Consider the following 18,478-nt stretch of genomic DNA (forward strand, 5'->3'; position numbering starts at 1 on the left):
TCCAGTGTTGTCTTAACTGTTTGCTTTGGGTCACTGTGGAGCTGAAAGCTGAACCGCCACTCCAGTCTTAGGTCTCCTGGACTCTGGACCAGGTTTTCTTCAAGGACCTCTCTGTATTTGTCTCATTCATCCTTCCCTCAGTGCTGTTTAGTAACTTGGGGAAATTAACTCCCTGGAGGTCAAAAAGATGCTGAAAGACAGTCATGCCTTCATGTCAAGCTGTGATGCACTTTTTACTGAGAGAGTTCAACTCATTCAAAATTCTTCTGATCTGATCTGATTTATTTTATTATTTTATTATTTTATTACTATTCCATCTCATTTTACATGAATGTTTTTAAAGTTTTTCATTTTTCATCAATGCTTTTAATATGTTAATATTCATTTTATGTATTTCCTTTATGAAGCACTTGAATGATACATGATACATGAAACACATGTATCCCCTAGTCTCAGACATAGATAGATAGATAGATAGATAGATAGATAGATAGATAGATAGATAGATAGATAGATAGATAGATAGATAGATAGATACTTTATTTATACCCTAGGGGAAAGGGGCCTTCAGGTGTCTGGCATCCATGTTCATGGTACAGTAAGGCCATAGCAGCATAGATCTGAGGGGTCCTGCTGTGTATAACCTGTGTAATGAGGGGATCTTCTACATAAAATAAATGTTTCTAAATTATTTCTCTTATTTTTACACGTCTTTGTGAAATAGTTTCACTTTGTCAGATGTGTGAAACACATTCAAAATAACAATATGACAAAAAAAAATACTCTTTGCTTCAGATAAAAAACAAAAACAATTCATCAACAACAACATTTAATTCAACATCAATGTTTTTTTCTGTGATACCAGAAAAGCAGTGTTAGCTCATCCACCCAGCAACTTTTTGGATTTAATAGTAAAAGTTAAAACCAACTTCCCGACTTTACAAAGCTAAATTGAATGAATTGTATTAATATCTAATATACTTCTTTTTTAAAATGTATGTTGTGGTATAGTGATTGGTGTAGATCATAGTCATCATGTTTCGCTACTGCATGTTTCTGTTTATATTTGAAGAAATTGATAACTAATCATGTTAGAAATATGAACCTTTGTATTAGCCTTGTCTTAATTTTAAAGAGTTACAAGTCAAAAAGTAAGAAAACCTGAAATTTCAACAGTAAAGTCATAATATTAACAAGAAAAAAGTAATAATATTGCAAAAATAAAATCATTATATTTCAAGAATAAAATCATTATATGAGAATAAAGTTGTAACTTTAGGTTGTGTTGTGTTAGAGGGGAAACATCAGAAGCTTTAAAAAGAGGAACATGGAATCTTTTTTTTTAAAAGTCAGTATGATTCATCCTCTACCATGACTGAACAAGCTTTCATGGCAGTCCATTCAATAGTTCTGATATTTCAGTCTGGACCAAAGTGTCGGACTGACTCTTCATTTATTTTCATATGTATTTATTTATTGATTTTATATATCTTCTTATATTTCCAGTAGTTTGATTTTCAGTTTCTGAACTATTTCACTTTCCACTTTATTTCTGTTTTTTTTAATCAATATACTATGATGGAGTATTAGGGCCACACTAAGGAGAAAAAAAAGAAAATTTTGAGAATAAAGTTGTAATATTTAAAGAAAAAAATCAATTTTTATGAGAATAAAGTTTTAATTGTAGGTTGTGTGTTTTAGAGGGAAATATCAGAACCTTAAAAAGAGGAACATGGAGCATCCTGTGAAGTTCTACTTTAACAGAGGTTTCACTAATAAGGAGACACTTCATCGTTTGGCTCATCGTCATCATCATCATCATCATCATCATCATCATCATCATCATCATCATCAACATGAGGACACTGAAAAGATTGTGAAGAAAGTGAGTCTGTCAGACTGACACTGATGGTCCTTTCACCTATTTGATTAGTTGATGTGATATTTCTAAAAAATTCTAAATTTTACATTTACATTTTTAATTCTCATACTACAACTTTTTTGTCGTAATATTAGGACTTTATTCTCAAAATATCAGATTTCTTTTTTTTCTCATTGTGTCCTTAACACTGTACTGTCATCTGTCTCTCCCTGTCACCTTTTGACTGCAATTAAAATTAAAATATATCATAAATCTAATTATCATATTTACCTCCATAAACATGTGAATTAATGAACATTATCCCTGAAAAAAAGTACATGATATAATATAATGAAATCTAAATCACAATTACAAATAAACAGGGAGACATGAGTTCAGTTGTCCACTAGAGGGCAGCCTTTACCAGATAATTGCCAAACACTCTCACCACCTTATTATTGCCATGTGTGTCTGCCGATGTTTGTGTGGGGGAGTCAGTGCCAGTGTGACTCTAGCTGGTGAGAAGTCCTGTGCTTGTACTTTCCCACTCTGCTTGAAGCAGCTCTACACTCCTGTTATGAACTGTTTAATTATCACATCATCACCTTGTTTGTGGAGGACTCCTCCTCAGATAAGGCTGCTGCATTGTGAACAGGCCCTGTGGTGAGCAGAAGCCTGGTAACAGGGGTCCAACTTAGAGAGGAGATTTCACAGACGCGCGCACACACACACACACACACACACACACACACACACACACACACACACACACACACTGGTGACTTTGTGGTAATATATCCTCCCAGTTGTCCTGTCAAAAAGTGTTTCACACTGCCAGGGTCACCCTGTATGTCCCAGTCTAAGCCTCTCCCTTTGATTCATGGTCACACACACACACACACACACACACACACACACACACACACACACACACACACACACACACACACACACACACACACACACACACACACATTCTGCAATCAGATTAAATGCAAAATGCATGTGTTCCACATCACAGAGAAGCCAACTGTGCTTGTGCTTTGACGTGTGTGAAATAACAAATGCTCACACGCAAGAACACACTGATATACAAACACACGATTCTACTTTATTACAACTTAGGTCTTATTTTCACAGTGTTAAACATTAATTCTGCTGATGTCATTTCATCAAATTCTCAGAGGAGTTACGAGGGTGAGATTCTACCAAGACAAGTGGCGGCTAGAACTATAAGACCCAGGTTGTAATAAAGCAAATCCTTCTTTAATACACTCTCTCCTAAATGATTAAGAATGACTTAAAACTAGTTCTGCAACCAGCAACAACCAGCAAGCCTCCCTGCTCTGGGATCTGCTACATTTTTATGAATAGTGGAAGATACTGACTGGCGGTGCTGGCTGAAAAGGAAGCACTCGGGAAAGCTGATACCTCTGTGACCCCCAAACCCCCAGAGTCTATCAATGCTGCACAAACAGAGCTGCCCTCCAGTCCCAGCACCCACTTGAAGATTTGTGTGCTGAGGTTAAGATAGTGAGATGGATGGGCTCTTAGAGCACGACGTCCATACGTAAAGTGTGCTCCTGAAAGTGAAGTGTGTGTCTCCACATGAGGCGGTGAGAACTGAAGGTTTGTCGAGTCTCTTGCCCTTAAATTTAGGATACAGATCGATGGAGGATAGAGAGACAGAAGAGGGGGAAAGTGTGAGGGTGAATAAGAGGAAGGACTGAGAAGAGTCAAGAACTAAATTATACATATTGAGCACCATATATGACAAACACTACCAGAGACGTGACTGAAAATAGCAGAGTATAAAGATGACTGAAGTCCTGTGATAAACTAAATAAAATGCAGATCACATTCCCTGTAATTTTATATGTTTTATTTATAAACGGTATAACATGTATTTCCCTCAATAAAATAATCAACTTTATTCATATAACACTTTTCTTAACAAAGTGCTTTACAGAAAGAAAAAGGGGAATTAAAAACAGTTATTAAAAACAACAGAAAAATCACAAAGTGATGAGTAGTATTTTAATGTAACAGGCAGGAGTACTGCAGTGATGTGTTGATATGGCTTGTTGCTGGTTAACATCCGTGCAGCAGCGCTCTGTTCTAGTTGTAGTCGGTGGAGGAAGCTCTGACTGATGCAGCATAAACTATATTGCAATAGTCCCGGCATGAGAAAATGAAAGCGTGAATGACCTTGAGTAAATCAGTAGGAAACAGGAATGATCTGATCTTTCTGAGTTGAATAAAAACATGACTGGACAACATTTTTCATTTGTGCATCAAAACAGAGTTCTGCATCAAAAATAACTGAGACTTCTGGCGGAATGCTTGATGTTTCTGGTCAATAATAAACTCTCTGTGAAGTTGGTAGAATCTCTGCGACTGAGTATTATGACCTCAGACTTATTGTTATTGAATTTTAAAAAGTTTTTAGTGACCTTGTGACTTATGACAGTTTTGTGTTCTTGGTCAGCTTGGCGCTCGCAGCAGCTCAACACCTGCTCACTCGTCAAGTTCACTTTTGAGACTTTGGAGTCGGGGACAGTCATGTCTCTTCTCCTTTGATTGGTCACTTTCAACACCGACAGTCTCACCGCGTTGGCTGCTGAATCATAGGTTAACATCGCTGCCATAAACAAATATGAGTAAACGGGGGGGCTGGGATTTTTCTGGATAGAAAGCACTGTAACGTTTTTGTGCCATACATGAATCAGTCAATCTCCAGAGTTCATGTAGTCACCTGAACTCCCTCGACCTCGTTACTCTACAGTAGTTTTACAGGCCAAATCCAACATGGAAAACCACACGATCTCACAAACGTACACTCTCCTGAAAACACTGGCGCTCAGCTGTTGTGACATTTCTTTCCTTTTCTCCAGTCAGGAGCACAACTCCCCAAAGCTGCTGAATGTCCTGAAAGTCTTTAGTTTGTTCAGCTGAAAAACTCACATTTGTCCATCCATGCTCAACCACAGAACACTGGAGCTTTGTGCGCTTTGTGCAATAACCATGTTGCAACAACCACAAGCAAGTGATTATATTTAGCATGAAGCAAGATTCCATTACTACAGAAAGAAAGGCACGATTGTCTGAATAACTGTGCAGTAAAATACTTGCTAATGTCACAGACATACATCAGAATGTGGTTCAATATGCTTCAGTAACTCTAGTGAAGCAATATGTGATGATATATTCACTACATGTATAGAATAGTTACAGATAGAGGCAGACATCAGCGTTAGTCACAAACTCACAATCACAAATTCTCATCCACAACACTTTCTTATGTCTTGCAGTATCCGTTCCTGAATCTTCAGATTCAGATATGTTCACACATCCAAGAGAGATATTTGATCCTAAACATTCCAGAATCCCTCTACAGGGCTGGGAAATGAAGAGTAAGGTGAATAGTACAGTGATACCATCCTGGGCTGGGCTGTAAACCAGTCTGTGACTGGGAGAGAGCAGTGGAACACCACATTGTCCCATTCAATAACTAAACCTTGCAGATGGGTTGCCCGGGTGGTACACATACCATTACGCTTTAGTCCTGAGTGCACAGGCCTGGGTTCGAGTCTGACCCAAGGTCCTTTGCTTCATATCATCCTCTTTCTATCTCTCTCTCTCCCTGAGTTTCCTGTCTCTCTCAGAATAAAGAATCAGAATAAAGGCAAAAAAAAATCCCCTCACCTGCCCCCTTCATCTGGGGCACACCTTCTATAAAGGTCAACAAGGAATGAAAATAGACATTCAGTGTTTTATATGCCAATTAGGAATGAATGCTTTTTTATTTCTTAAATTTGCCTTATAAAGTTTTGGGTCATTAGCGACAGGAGGACAAACCACCCAAGACCAATAAACAAAAAATTATGTATTTGATATAAAAAAAATATGATATAAAATATCAGTCTTGCTTATCCACTGCAGAAACCATTAAAAGTCTCTATGACATTGAACAAGAGATCTGCAGGTTAGTGTAAAGAAAAACCTAGAGTCAGTTACATCACAACGTCCATGACTTACAGTGGAGTCCAAAAGTTTGAGACCACTTTCCTGTTCCGGGGAAGGGTTGTAAGTCTTTCAGACAAAAAACTGAACCAGAGAGAGATTCTTATATTTTAATTCAATTGTATTTTAATAATATGCAATACTATTACATTTTTAAATAACATTAAAATGAACATTGTGTGTGTGTGTGTGTGTGTGAGAGAGAGAGAGAGAGAGAGAGAGAGAGAGAGTTTATTAACCTTCAAAACCAAATAAAAACATAAAAGAAAAAAACTAATTCCTGTTTCAACATAACTAACATGCCTGGACACTGCCTAAACGGTGTATATTGCACAGCTGCCACAGTTATAATTATTGATACTTTCATTAATTGTTTAAATCTTCCCCTGCTGTTTGTAACTGACTTGTCTAAACCGTAGTTATTATGTTTGTTTAATGGTTTACAGCCTGTTTGTGGGTTTTGATGCAAATCTGGATCCAGATGCAGATTAAAACATTTCATTGTATTTTTTTTATGATGAAATAAAACATTGATGTAATAGTGCAGTCTTTGTGGAGCTACATATGTGCTCTATGTGTGTTTCATGTGTTCTATTTGTTTTTCTCTCATTACTCTGGCCTCTGACCCCGGCTCATCAGAGGGCAACACAGCTCAGGATAATGGATCCTCAGTCCTGGTTACTTCCTCATGCTTCAGCAGCATCTTTCCTTCTGTTTGTGTGTGGCTGCTTTTCTCTCTGCATGTGTCTGTGAGAGACAGTGCGACCATGAGAAGGCACCCACACATGGCCTGTTCCCATCACTCAGTCACAGTGGACAGGAACTCGAAGCAGGGAGAGGCATCATTCCCACCTGAACCCAGTGAGGAAGGAAAGGGATCCTGGGAACGATCAGAAACTGGAAGTGATGGACAGAAAACTGTTAAATTGAACTGTGGGAACTGAGGTAATTTGGCAGTAGGGGGGCCTGTTGAACCAGGAAGTGACGATAGTGAAACAAGTGAAAGGGGGGTGAAAGTGTTTGGAGATGTTGAGTCTTGACTCCTGAGTTGTCACAAATGGGTAAAGCTTTGTAAGGAGCAGTTTATATCATAGAGAAGGATCATTTTTGTTACAGTAAGAAATGCAACCAGATGAATGCTAGCTCTATTAAAACTCCCATTTTGTACAAAGTGAGATTTCCATGTTGTGTTACGGCTCCACACCGGCGACAGTCAGGGCCAGAGGCGTTATGTTTTATGTCAGGTTGTCTGTCCGTCCCATTCTCATGAGGACGATATCTCAGTAGCGCCTTGAGAGAACTTCTTCAAATTAAGCACAAACATTCATTTAGACTGAAGGATGAACTGATTTGAATTTGGGGGTCAAAGGTCAAAGGTCACAGTGACCTCACAAAACACATTTTTGGCCATAATTCACAAATTCATACACTAATCATGACACACTTTAACTCAAATATCCATACTGATAAAATGAAGTGAAGACATTTTATATCCAAATTGTCACAGGTCAACTTCACTGTGACATCATAATGTTCTGCAAAAACCCTTTGGTCATTGTTCAATACTGTAACTCAGGAAGAGGAGATTGTGACCATATTTCCTGTAATTTCACTGGTTGGTGGAGGAAACAACCACGAGGAGATGATCCTAGTTTGATTATAAAGCAGGGCTAAGTTCTATATCAATACTGTGAAAGTATCAAAGCCTCAGTCCACAGAGAAATGCACACAGCCTGTATTCAGAAACTGAGCCTTAAAACCAGCCGTCAGGACTTCTGGAACTTTGTGATGTCACAACAGAACAGTCACTGATTTCAGCCATGCCCCAAGCCCCGCCCACCTGGACCTACCATCCAACCTTACAGGAATTGGTTTCTGTGCTTACCTGAAATCTGCTATATTTTCAGCTTGTAATCTTTTATTTTTTACCTTCTCCCGGACCTGTGTGGAAAATGTATTTCCTCGCTCGATGCTCACTCGCTCACTGTGGACTTTTGAACATCACAGGTGAAATAAAATGCCGCGAGTACTCGACCAGTTGGAGATTCACCACTGCAGACCACACAAAGTACTAACCCCCTTCCCAGGACTTTTTTGGGGGTCGATCAATTACCCCGGAACTGAATTAAGACCTTGGTTTCTGCGGTGGAAATTGAAGGTCAGAGACCAAAACTGTTTTTGTAACAGACTGTAAACATGTCTATTTCTGCTGTTGGAGCCAGACTCTAGTGGTCATTAGAGGAACTGCAGCTTATGGTTCTTCAACGTTGACTTCATTTTTCAGCCTGGGAGGTTGATGCTTGGTGTGCACTGCAAACTTGCTGACTCACAGTGATATCCACTGCCTGGAGTTGGAGCTCTGTAAGAGGAGAAGCTGTTTTGTGTCTGTAGCTGCTGCCCATCACAAAGCATATGTTCGCCATAATTTCCTATACGCCGCCGACACACTGCCACCAGTAGACGTCCCTTTCATGCACTCGCCTTTATGTTGCTGCTGGTCTCTCCTCCGAATATTATTTTCAATTTCATCATCTTATATAATAGTATACTAGTATGTGAAATTGTTGGTTATGTATGAAAGCAAAGGAAGGATTTTAAACTAATAAACTGTCTTGGTAATATTGAACAGACTTGTTACATCACTACAGCGTAGCTCTGAAAAGGAAGTGATCTGATGAAAGAGTCAAGGTTGGGAGGTCAGAGTGGGGCATCTGGCAGCCCTGGCTCTCTGTGTCCACTGGAAGGACTGGGAGCACATCTGTCCAAACAGAGAGTGTTTGCAGCTCTGCCTGAGTCCATGTATATCAAAATCACAACACACAGTTTACTGGCCCCTGTCAGAGCTGGCTGGGCATCTGTGAGAGGGGCAGGTTCGAAATTTACTGCCTCTAAAGAATGCTATAAATATGATGATGTGTGTGTGTGTGCGTGCATGCGTGTGTGACTGTGTGTGTTCACAGGAACGTAACACCATTGGTGAGATCAATCTGTTTTAGAAAGTATTCTCTCCCTCACTCAGCAACCAGGTGGATCTCATCTGACCAGGTGTGGTACATACACACCCGTGTCTCCCCTGTGAACTCTCTCTCTCTATCTCTCTCTCTATCTGCGTGTGTGTGTGTGTGTGTGTGCATTTGTGTGTGCATGCATGTGTGTGTGTGAGCAGTAGTCACTTTACAGCCTGTAGTGCTCCCCAGGCTCGGCCATAAACAGTTGTGGACCTCTCCTGGCTGCAGGGTGTTTCTCTCACTAAACCCATAGTGGACACAGTTAACTGAAACACCTTTCACACAACATGTGTTGTTACAAACAGGTGTGTGTATTGTGTTGTATTAAACTGTTCCATCTTGTTCAAAATGGACATGAAGTTGATTGTGATTGACAGAGTCATGTAGAAATATGAAGTGGTTATGAAGTCCTTGTGTAAATGCCACATCTCCTCTTCATTTACAGACACTTCATCACTGCCACACGGGAACATCTTCTGACTGACACTGGTGTTAGAGGACGACGCTGGCTTTGTTCTACAGTGGTCTCAGACTTCTCAGATAAAAAATTAACCAACAAATCAAATCAAATCAAATCAAATAAAACACTTAACAAACATATAGGTTCATTTTTAAAGGTCCAGTAATGTCCTACAACCACTGGCTTCTGGATTTTTAGAAAGCACAACTCAAAACAGGAGGAAATAGCGCATGTGTTGGAGACTATTTTCAGCCAGAGTTGGAGGCATATTGTTTTAGGGTTTTCTGTCAGTCCATACATCTGTCATTCTCATGGACATGATATCACAGTAACACCTTTACTGAACTTCTTCAAATTTGGCACAAACATTAATTTGGACTCAAACATGAACTGATTAAATTTTGGTGGTCAGAGGTCAAAGGTCAAGGTCAGTGTGACCTAACAAAACACTTTTTAGCCATTACTCAAGACTTCACACAAGACGCAGGAAGTAGTAAATACCAGACATGAGAATTGTGCCTGTGTGTTTGTGTGTGTGTGTGTGTGTGTGTGTTTGCCTTACTGACCATGAAGTCCTCTCCTTTCTCTGTCACTCCTCCTGCTCCTGCTTTCCTTCTTGTCTTTTGATTATTGAGTTGTTTTCACATTTTGTGGCAAAGTGGCAGTGGCAACAGTCTCCATGGGAAAGAAAGGATCCATCACTGAGGAGGATTCAGCTGCTGCAGGTTACTGAGCTGAACCAGCCTGGCAACAGTTATCCCTCCAGGCGTTCCGGTCTTCTCTCTCTCTTTCAGCAGACAGAGGTGATTGGAACAAATGGCTTGATCTAAACCTGAGTGGTATGATGTTATTGGACTTCTGCGCTCGTGTAATGAGAACGATGATTCATAAGTGTGCTTGGTACCAGAACATCTTAGACCAGAGCTTTCCAAAGTGTGGGAAAATGAGCCTCCCCTCAGAGAACACCCCTTTGCTACAACATATGTGTTCATTTTTTTTAGACATCTTTTTAAAAACATGTTTATCATCTTTATCTTTACTCTTACTCTTACTCACAGCTCCATATCTATATATTCTAGGGCCTTTTCTGCAATTTTACATAAGCCATATTACTGTCTAGATATGGCAACCTTACAATAACTGTGAAGTACTGCGCCACTGATTTCAGACCAGGTCCATATCGGTCAATTACTTTCCTCTGCCTCATGATATGAATGTGCCTGACCACACCTCATTTTAAGACCAACACACCCGTGGGAGCTCAGATAGACACTAGAGTCTTTGCTATTTAACAACGTGGCAACGGGCGGGAAAATGATGACTGCGTCACTTGTCATTTGAAACTGACAGTGTGTTGGAAAACAGAGCATGGCATTTGAATCACTTACTGATCTCCCTTCCATTTCCAGCTTTGTGAACAGTGAACAGTCGTGAAGCGTCTCCTATCATTTCTCATTGGAGGAACATCCTGAGCCCAACAAAGGTCCCAGGAATGTCTTCTCCTCCCTCCCAGACAATGCTCAGCTTCAGGAATGCGGAGGAGGTAGAGGGACAATTCAATTAAAAGAAGAGCGCAAAACTAGGAGGAGTCCTGCGTCTTTTCCCCCTCCTCGTAGAGGCAATCAGCTCTAGTTTTCCCAGCATGAGACAGAACAAAGAGGAGAGGAGGAGAGGACAGCATTTCTTAAGGCCCCATGCTTCGCATCGCTAATTGCAGGAATGAGAGGAATGGGACGATGGAGTCTTGCGAGGCGCTGGTACTCTATTAGTCAGTCTGTGCCTCAATGTAAGAGCTGCATACTTCAGGACAAAAACCAGAGACAGACTGATTAAAAGTGAAGGAAGTTTCTGGAACATATAGACAGGTAATTCTGGAATAGGACTAATGTGGGAGCAAACCAGCAGCGGCAATAATACTTCTTATAATAAGTGACAGAACTTAATTGTCCATGAAGGACTTGACTCCTGTGAAATTTGTTTTTCAGCAATGTAAAAACACTTTTGTGTGGTTTTGAAAGCAAACTATTTACTGCTACAGTCATTTATCAATCTATCTGAAAGACTTGCAGCTGACTGGCAATTTTCCTATGACGTGATTTGATGAGAACTTGACCCAACAGACTTGCGGGTAAAAGATGGTCGCAGTCTACTACTGGGCCATGTAAGGGTGCCCAAAAAAAACAACTTATGAACCAGACATTCAGCAGGTTCTAACCTGCAGCCAGGAGGAACTTCAGATCCAGACGTCCGACGACTAAAATCCTTCATCTGCTTCAAATATAGAGCTGAAAACCACCAAGGTGTCAAAAGTGTATGTGGCTTAAAACTAGATAAAAGTCAAGGTTGAGCTTCTGTCAGACAAACACACTGACACATGATCATAGAGGTTATGATGTTATTGACAGACAACCAGTGAAACGTTACCATGATTAAAATCACACATTTCTCTGGTTTGAGAATTGATGGAAACATCTGGGAGAATATAAGAACACAACTCAGCAACATATAGAACAAAGGTCTAGATGTTTCTAGACATTTTAATGAGGAAAAGTTAGGGATTCTAATTTTAAAGGCTTGAAGGTTATCATCAGTCTGGAGTTACATGTAAAATTATAGATATTTAACTACATCTACCATTTCTTACTGTCAATGTTAGCCATTAATAATATAATTAAAAAATATTGTTATATACTGAGAATCACTGGAAAATGTGAAATAATAGTAAATAATTATCATCCCAACTAATTCTACGTCATGCGTTCATCTCCATTACAGTTAGAAAAAACAAAAATGCTTGAATAACATCAGTTCGACTCAGCCACTCTTTTCATAGGATTTGCTGATGATAAGAAAAGTTTGATCATTTAAAGTTTAAAAGCAGCTCTGCCACACGTGTGCAATATGTATAAAAGTATATAACAGAAAAACAAATAACACAAACATTATGTATTAAAGAGCATTGGTTTATACCATGTACTGTTCTGTCTCTACTGCTGAGGAATTTCTGTCAGCACCTCTCTGCCTTCTCTCCCTCTCTTGTGTTTCTTCTTCCATTCTTCTAATCTCTCCTCCACAGCCCCCCGCGGCGTTCTTCCCTCACAACCCCTGCTGATTTCTTTACGTGCTCAGACACGCAGTTTCTCCTGAAAACCTCCATTCTGTAATACTTTTCAACAGCAGCCTTTTGATCACAGATGTTAAGCCTCCTCACACTCTTCTCCTCGTATCAAGCCTGTCTTGGAATGAAGATGAGAAAGGGTTTGGATCAGTAGGAGTTTCACTGCAGAAGCCTCGGCTCTCTGCGTACACCTCTCCTGTGGAAAGCCATAGAGATGAAGAGGAAGAAGGTACTCGACAGTTACAACCCCAAACCTGCCCGAGTGCAGGCTGCTGACAGGGAACAAAGGCAGACAAGACAGTGTGTGTAGGTTTCTTTTTTATTTAACGGCCTAACAACCAATGGGATCCATCAGGGAAGTTAGATGTGACAAGAAGTGTGGTGGTTTGATCAGGTCTACATGTGGACTCTGTTACAAGAGACAATGCTTCATCTTTGGCTGTATCTTACCTTCTAATGGTGTAAAGCCCCCCAGGAACGGAGCTGATGACTTTACTGTCTTTGCTTCCAGGGAACACTTTGCATAACAAAAGCTGTCAGTGTGTGTGAGTGTAATTTTAGTTTTCTTAGGCTAAAGAGAATACGTTTCATCTGACCACCACTCCCTTTCCTCTACTGCCTTCAGGGACAGATTAACCCTGCAATACAAACACACACACACACACACACACACACACACACACACACACACACACACACACACACACACACACACACACACACACACATGCATTCATGCACATTCAAACACTCACATCAAATCCACCTCTCACACTCACAAATACCACTAATAATGACACATACTTACACACAGTCAGTCTTTGCCATTTTAAAGGGAAAGGAAAGGATGTGTGAGGTGAAGGCCTGACAGTCCACAGCCCTCAGGTTCAGGTGAGGTCCTGAGAGAATCTGGACAGCTGCTCCTACCATATGCACGTTAAGACTACAAAGACAGCACAAATAATGTGCCTGTATATGTGTGTGTGGAGCGGTGTTTCTGTTCATCTGCTGAGAAGATGATGGTGATGACAGTGCGGACACTTTTTTTCCCCACATTGACCCCTCAAGGAGGTGCAGTATATTACAACAGAGGAAATCTGAAATTTTGAGAATAATGTCAAAATATAGAGAATAGAGAATAAAAGTATGTCAGTAAGTGTAACATAGAATTAAAAATGTTAAGAAAAACATAACTTTTAGGAATATTACATCAACCAATCAAACAGGTGATTATTGGTGAAACCTCTGCTAGAACGCTAGAAAGTAGAACTTCACAGGATGCTCCACGTTCCTCTTTTTAAAGCTTCTGATATTTCCCTCTAAAACACACAACCTAAAATTACCACTTTATTCTCATAAAAATTGATTTTTTTCTTTAAATACTACGACTTTATTCTCAAAATTTTCTTTTTTTTCTCCTTAGTGTGGCCCTAATACTCCATCATAGTATATTGATTAAAAGAAACAGAAATAAAGTGGAAAGTGAAATAGTTCAGAAACTGAAAATCAAACTACTGGAAATATAAGAAGATATATAAAATCAATAAATAAATACATATGAAAATAAATGAAGAGTCAGTCCAACACTTTGGTCCAGACTGAAATATCAGAACTATTGAATGGACTGTCATGAAAGTTTGTTCAGTCATGGTAGAGGATGAATCATACTGACTTTTTTAATGAAATATCTAAACATATTGATTTTCTTTTTTTTTTTTGAATTGATTGATTACCATTAAATTAGCTATATACATTGATATTGCCCTCAGGATAAACTGCTATAACTCTGGTGATCTTCTGACTATAACAAAAACTCTAAATATATTGTTTTAATTCAAGTGGATGGAGTCCATACCACAATTAAACCAACCACAGTCAGTGGGTATTTCAGGTCTTTCATCATCAGTCACCGTCGCCCAGGCGACCCAGCCACTGTTAATCGGGTCAGGGCTTGTGTTGAGGTGGCCCTCGCTTGCCCCCATGGACCTGATCATGCATCGAGCCTTCCAGCAACAGTTGATAACCAGCTGTTCATGACTGGTCCTCTTTCCTCCATATCCAGATCCACCAAAAGCTGCCGGTCCTGGGCGGTTGCCAGGATCCCTGCTGCCTTCTAGTGTCCTGCCTGTGGCTATTACCTTGTCTTGTGGTGGCTGGTGGTCCGACTCGGCCGTGGCAGCTGATGGATTCTGCAAAAGCTCCCAGCACCTGGTTATGGTGCCAAGTGTACCGGCCCTGGCCGCACGGTGGGAAGTTAGGAGTCTCCACTTTACGGTTTGCTGGGCTAGACAAAATGTTGTACCCCACCTGAATCAGGATGGTGATGCAGTACCAGCCACTGCTTAATCTCCCTCCCTCCACAGAAGCCCTCACCTCCCCCTCCTCCTCCGCCCTCGTTTCTCCTGCCAGCACTCACTCTCCCAAGGGTCACTGCTCAAACCAGATCTCTGTGCTGCCGTCGTGACAGCCGCTTCCAGCATCTCGTCTCTAGTCTCTGTACATCAGCTCCTCTGTCGTCCATGTCATCTGGAACTTCTCTTCTTAAGACGACCAGAGCTTTGTGTTGTTCTCACAGACGGCAGTGTTACTGAGGTTTCTCCTGAGAGAGCCACGAGATTATCCCAGCCAACATGGCTGTGCGGTTTGACTTGTTGTGTTATTACTTCATCATCATGTTTGATAGTATATATATAATATTATTTATAATGTTATGTCTGAAGACTCGACACACAGTTTAATTAAACCAAAATTAAATTCTGGAGTTTCACCAATGTTTCCACAATAACAGGCTATTTTTCATTTATTCATATCAACATTTAAGTGTCTATAGATTTGATTTGAATTGAACCTGTGGACACACTGAGCCCTCTGTAATGTTTCAGAATATATAACAAAAGTGGACATGCAGTACATTTTCTCCTTGACAACTGATTAAGCAGTCTGAGCACTTTAACACAGGATTTGGCATCAAACACCACATTTAATACATTTCCATTTATACCAGAGGCAGTAATTTGACGTGAACATTATATTTTTATTTAGCTGACATTTTCATATGCAAACTCTCCATATGCAGTATAGATGACTTACCATTAAAAACACACACTTTAATGATCCATCTTCATGTGTGGGAACCGAAGTAAGTTCCTTTCTCCACTGTGTTGTTGCAACTATGCCAACTCATCTGTATCATTTTATTTTATTTATTACTGAACAATATGGTGAAAAACTTTATTTAAGTCTTGTAGATGTGTGTGTTGTTTTTCATGATTCAATGTCCACCTTATCTCAGCCGTCGTGCGCTCACATCTGCTCACGACTTGTTCACATTGACACAACGCCAGCGCTCTGTCGACTGAGGATTGTTCCAGTCCCCAAAAAGTTTATGTTTGCCGACAAAACCAGGCACAAACTGTGTCAAAGTCTTTTGTGACCTTATCAACAAACACAAGCATTCATCACAATCGGAGGCACGGTGCCATAGGGGGAAAACCTTCTTATTCTGCCATGTTTGGAAATTAAAATAACTTTCAAGCTGGCACTGAGAGTGGCATTTTCTTTCTCATGCAACTGCAACATGAACTTGTCGACTTAAAGTTATATCTATCTTATCTTATCCTTATCTTATATCAGTAACTTTTCCTCATTAAAATGTCTAAAAACATCTAGACCTTTGTTCTAAATGTTGTTGATTTGTGTTCTTATATTCTCCCAGATGTTTCCATCAATTCTCAAACCAGAGAAATGTGTGATTTTAATCATGGTAACGTTTCACTGGTTGTCTGTCAATAACATCATATCCTCTATGATCATATGTCAGTGTTGTGTTTGTCTGACAGAAGCTCAACATTGACTTTTATCTAGTTTTAAGCCACATACACTTTTTACACCTTGGTGGTTTTCAGCTCTATATTTGAACCAGATGAAGGATTTTAGTCGTCAGACGTCTGGATCTGAAGTTATCAGAGAAACAAGCTGAGGAAATGTTAGACAGCTCAGCTCCCAGCTGCTGGAGACGTCCTGTCCTGTGTCACTGAAGAGCGTCGCTGAATCTCTGATCTTTAAACATAAACTGCTTTATTCAGTGTTTCTACTGGTTTAAATCCCCTGGTGTGTTTGTTATGGAGAGGAGGACACCTCTGTGGATAATTCAGCTGCTGGTAAAAACCTGCTGAACGTCTGCTTCATAAGTTATTAAAGAAACAATCAGAACAAAGGTTAGCATCAATCTCAGCTCCAACTCTTCCCTGAGTCTCTGTCCTCCGTACAGCGTCGCTCAAACACTGACTTTAAATGTCAAACTGCTTCATTCAGTGTTTTTAACGGTTAAAATCACCGGGTCTGATTTCCTGAACCACTGACACTGAAGGAATCCAAACCGGGAGGAGCTTAAACACAACAACTCCCATGATCCCACACTATTTCATGCTGTCACCCAATGCTGTCTTTTGTTATTGCCTTGATTGAGAGTGGCAGAAGTTACAGGCTGTGTGTTTAACGCTGTCAGCATCTCTCCTCCTGAATGTAAGCTCGTGTGAATTCATCCAATCATCCATCTCTCCACCACCCCCACACAATACGCACAATAAAGTGTAATAATAAAGTGAAAGTGCAATAACATGGGATCCTGTTTTTCCTTGGCCTCCCCTTTTTCTTTTATAATCACAAAACAAAGAGAGGTAAAGAAGTTGTGCCTGAATGACACCCCTCCCCCATCCTGCGCTCACTTCCTGTAGCCTCTTCACACAGACTGCCCAAGGTGGGAACGTTGTGTCTTTATTCCACCTGACTGTTATGTATAAAAGGTGTGAACGTGGATTCACAGAACCAGATCGATATCTGTGTTCCGCATCACGCCTCTGATTCCTGAACTGTCTGAAATCACAAATGGCAGCAGCAACATGACGGCTTTGTTTGGTTCAGTGTGAACAAACAAAGGTGGTGGAGTGAGGGGTCTTTTTAACAGCAGTACAGCGGGGTCTCTGAATAACAGTGGCCAGTATCACAGCAACAAGAGAGGTGTGTGTGTGTGTGTTGGGGGTGTAGGGTTTTGCATGCTGAGGGTCGCAGACCTCTCCTTCCTCCCTCACCTCCCCTTTGCCCCCTGCATCTCTTCACCCTGGGGCCTAACTCAGTCATGTGGGACGCAGAGCGGCGAGGCTGACGAGGGGACGGGAGGAGGAAGAGGAGGAGTGGGGTATAGCTCTAAGGGTGGTGAAACTTCATGTGATGATAACAATCTCTGATAGAGAGACTGTGTTTGATGGAGGGAACGAGACAGAAGGAGTGAGAGGACAGAGGTGGACAAGAAAAAGAGATGAGGGCAGATAACATGAGAGACCGCTGTTTACTTCCTGTTTCCTTTAACCGTGACCATCTACCAACTGAAGTTGCTTTAAGTTATTATTTCAGGCTACATCCACACTACTACCTTTTAGTTTTAAAATGCACCTGGCGCCCACACCACTCTGGAGTTTATGTATGTGAGTGGTCATGTGACGTGTGTTTTCAGGTGTGATTGTATGGACAGAGATCTTTTCTGATACAAAAATTCATGAATGAGACAATTATAATTTTTCTTTAACCACAACATAACCAAACCTTTACCATAGCAGTGTCAGAGCATACAGGTGCTTCATATTGGGAACATGATCACGGTATATTAGCTCCTTTGGAGGACTTGATGGTTTATGAAGGGAGAAGTTTTGAATTTCATCTGACATTCTACATGTTATGCCTAGTGTCAGCTGTCTCAGCTCTTCTGTTTGCTTCTCTCCTCCTCTCTGTGCTCACACATACAGCAGCCTTTGCTTCTGTTGGTGCAGAGCACTGCAGAGACGATACAACTGTGCCATTCATAGATGGTGACATAGAAACAGGGATTATGTGTGTGTTTGAATAACCATTAAACATTAACCCCTGTTTTTCTAACTGTCTAATGAAAAATGTTCTTGTCATGTTGGACAGGCCCTTTTCACAGCAGACATTTTATCATAGCAGGGAAAACA

This window comes from Seriola dumerili, unplaced genomic scaffold, assembly GCF_002260705.1.
Source record: "Seriola dumerili isolate Sdu_G_001 unplaced genomic scaffold, Sdu_1.0 BDQW01000200.1, whole genome shotgun sequence".
Classification (NCBI taxonomy): Eukaryota; Metazoa; Chordata; class Actinopteri; order Carangiformes; family Carangidae; genus Seriola; species Seriola dumerili.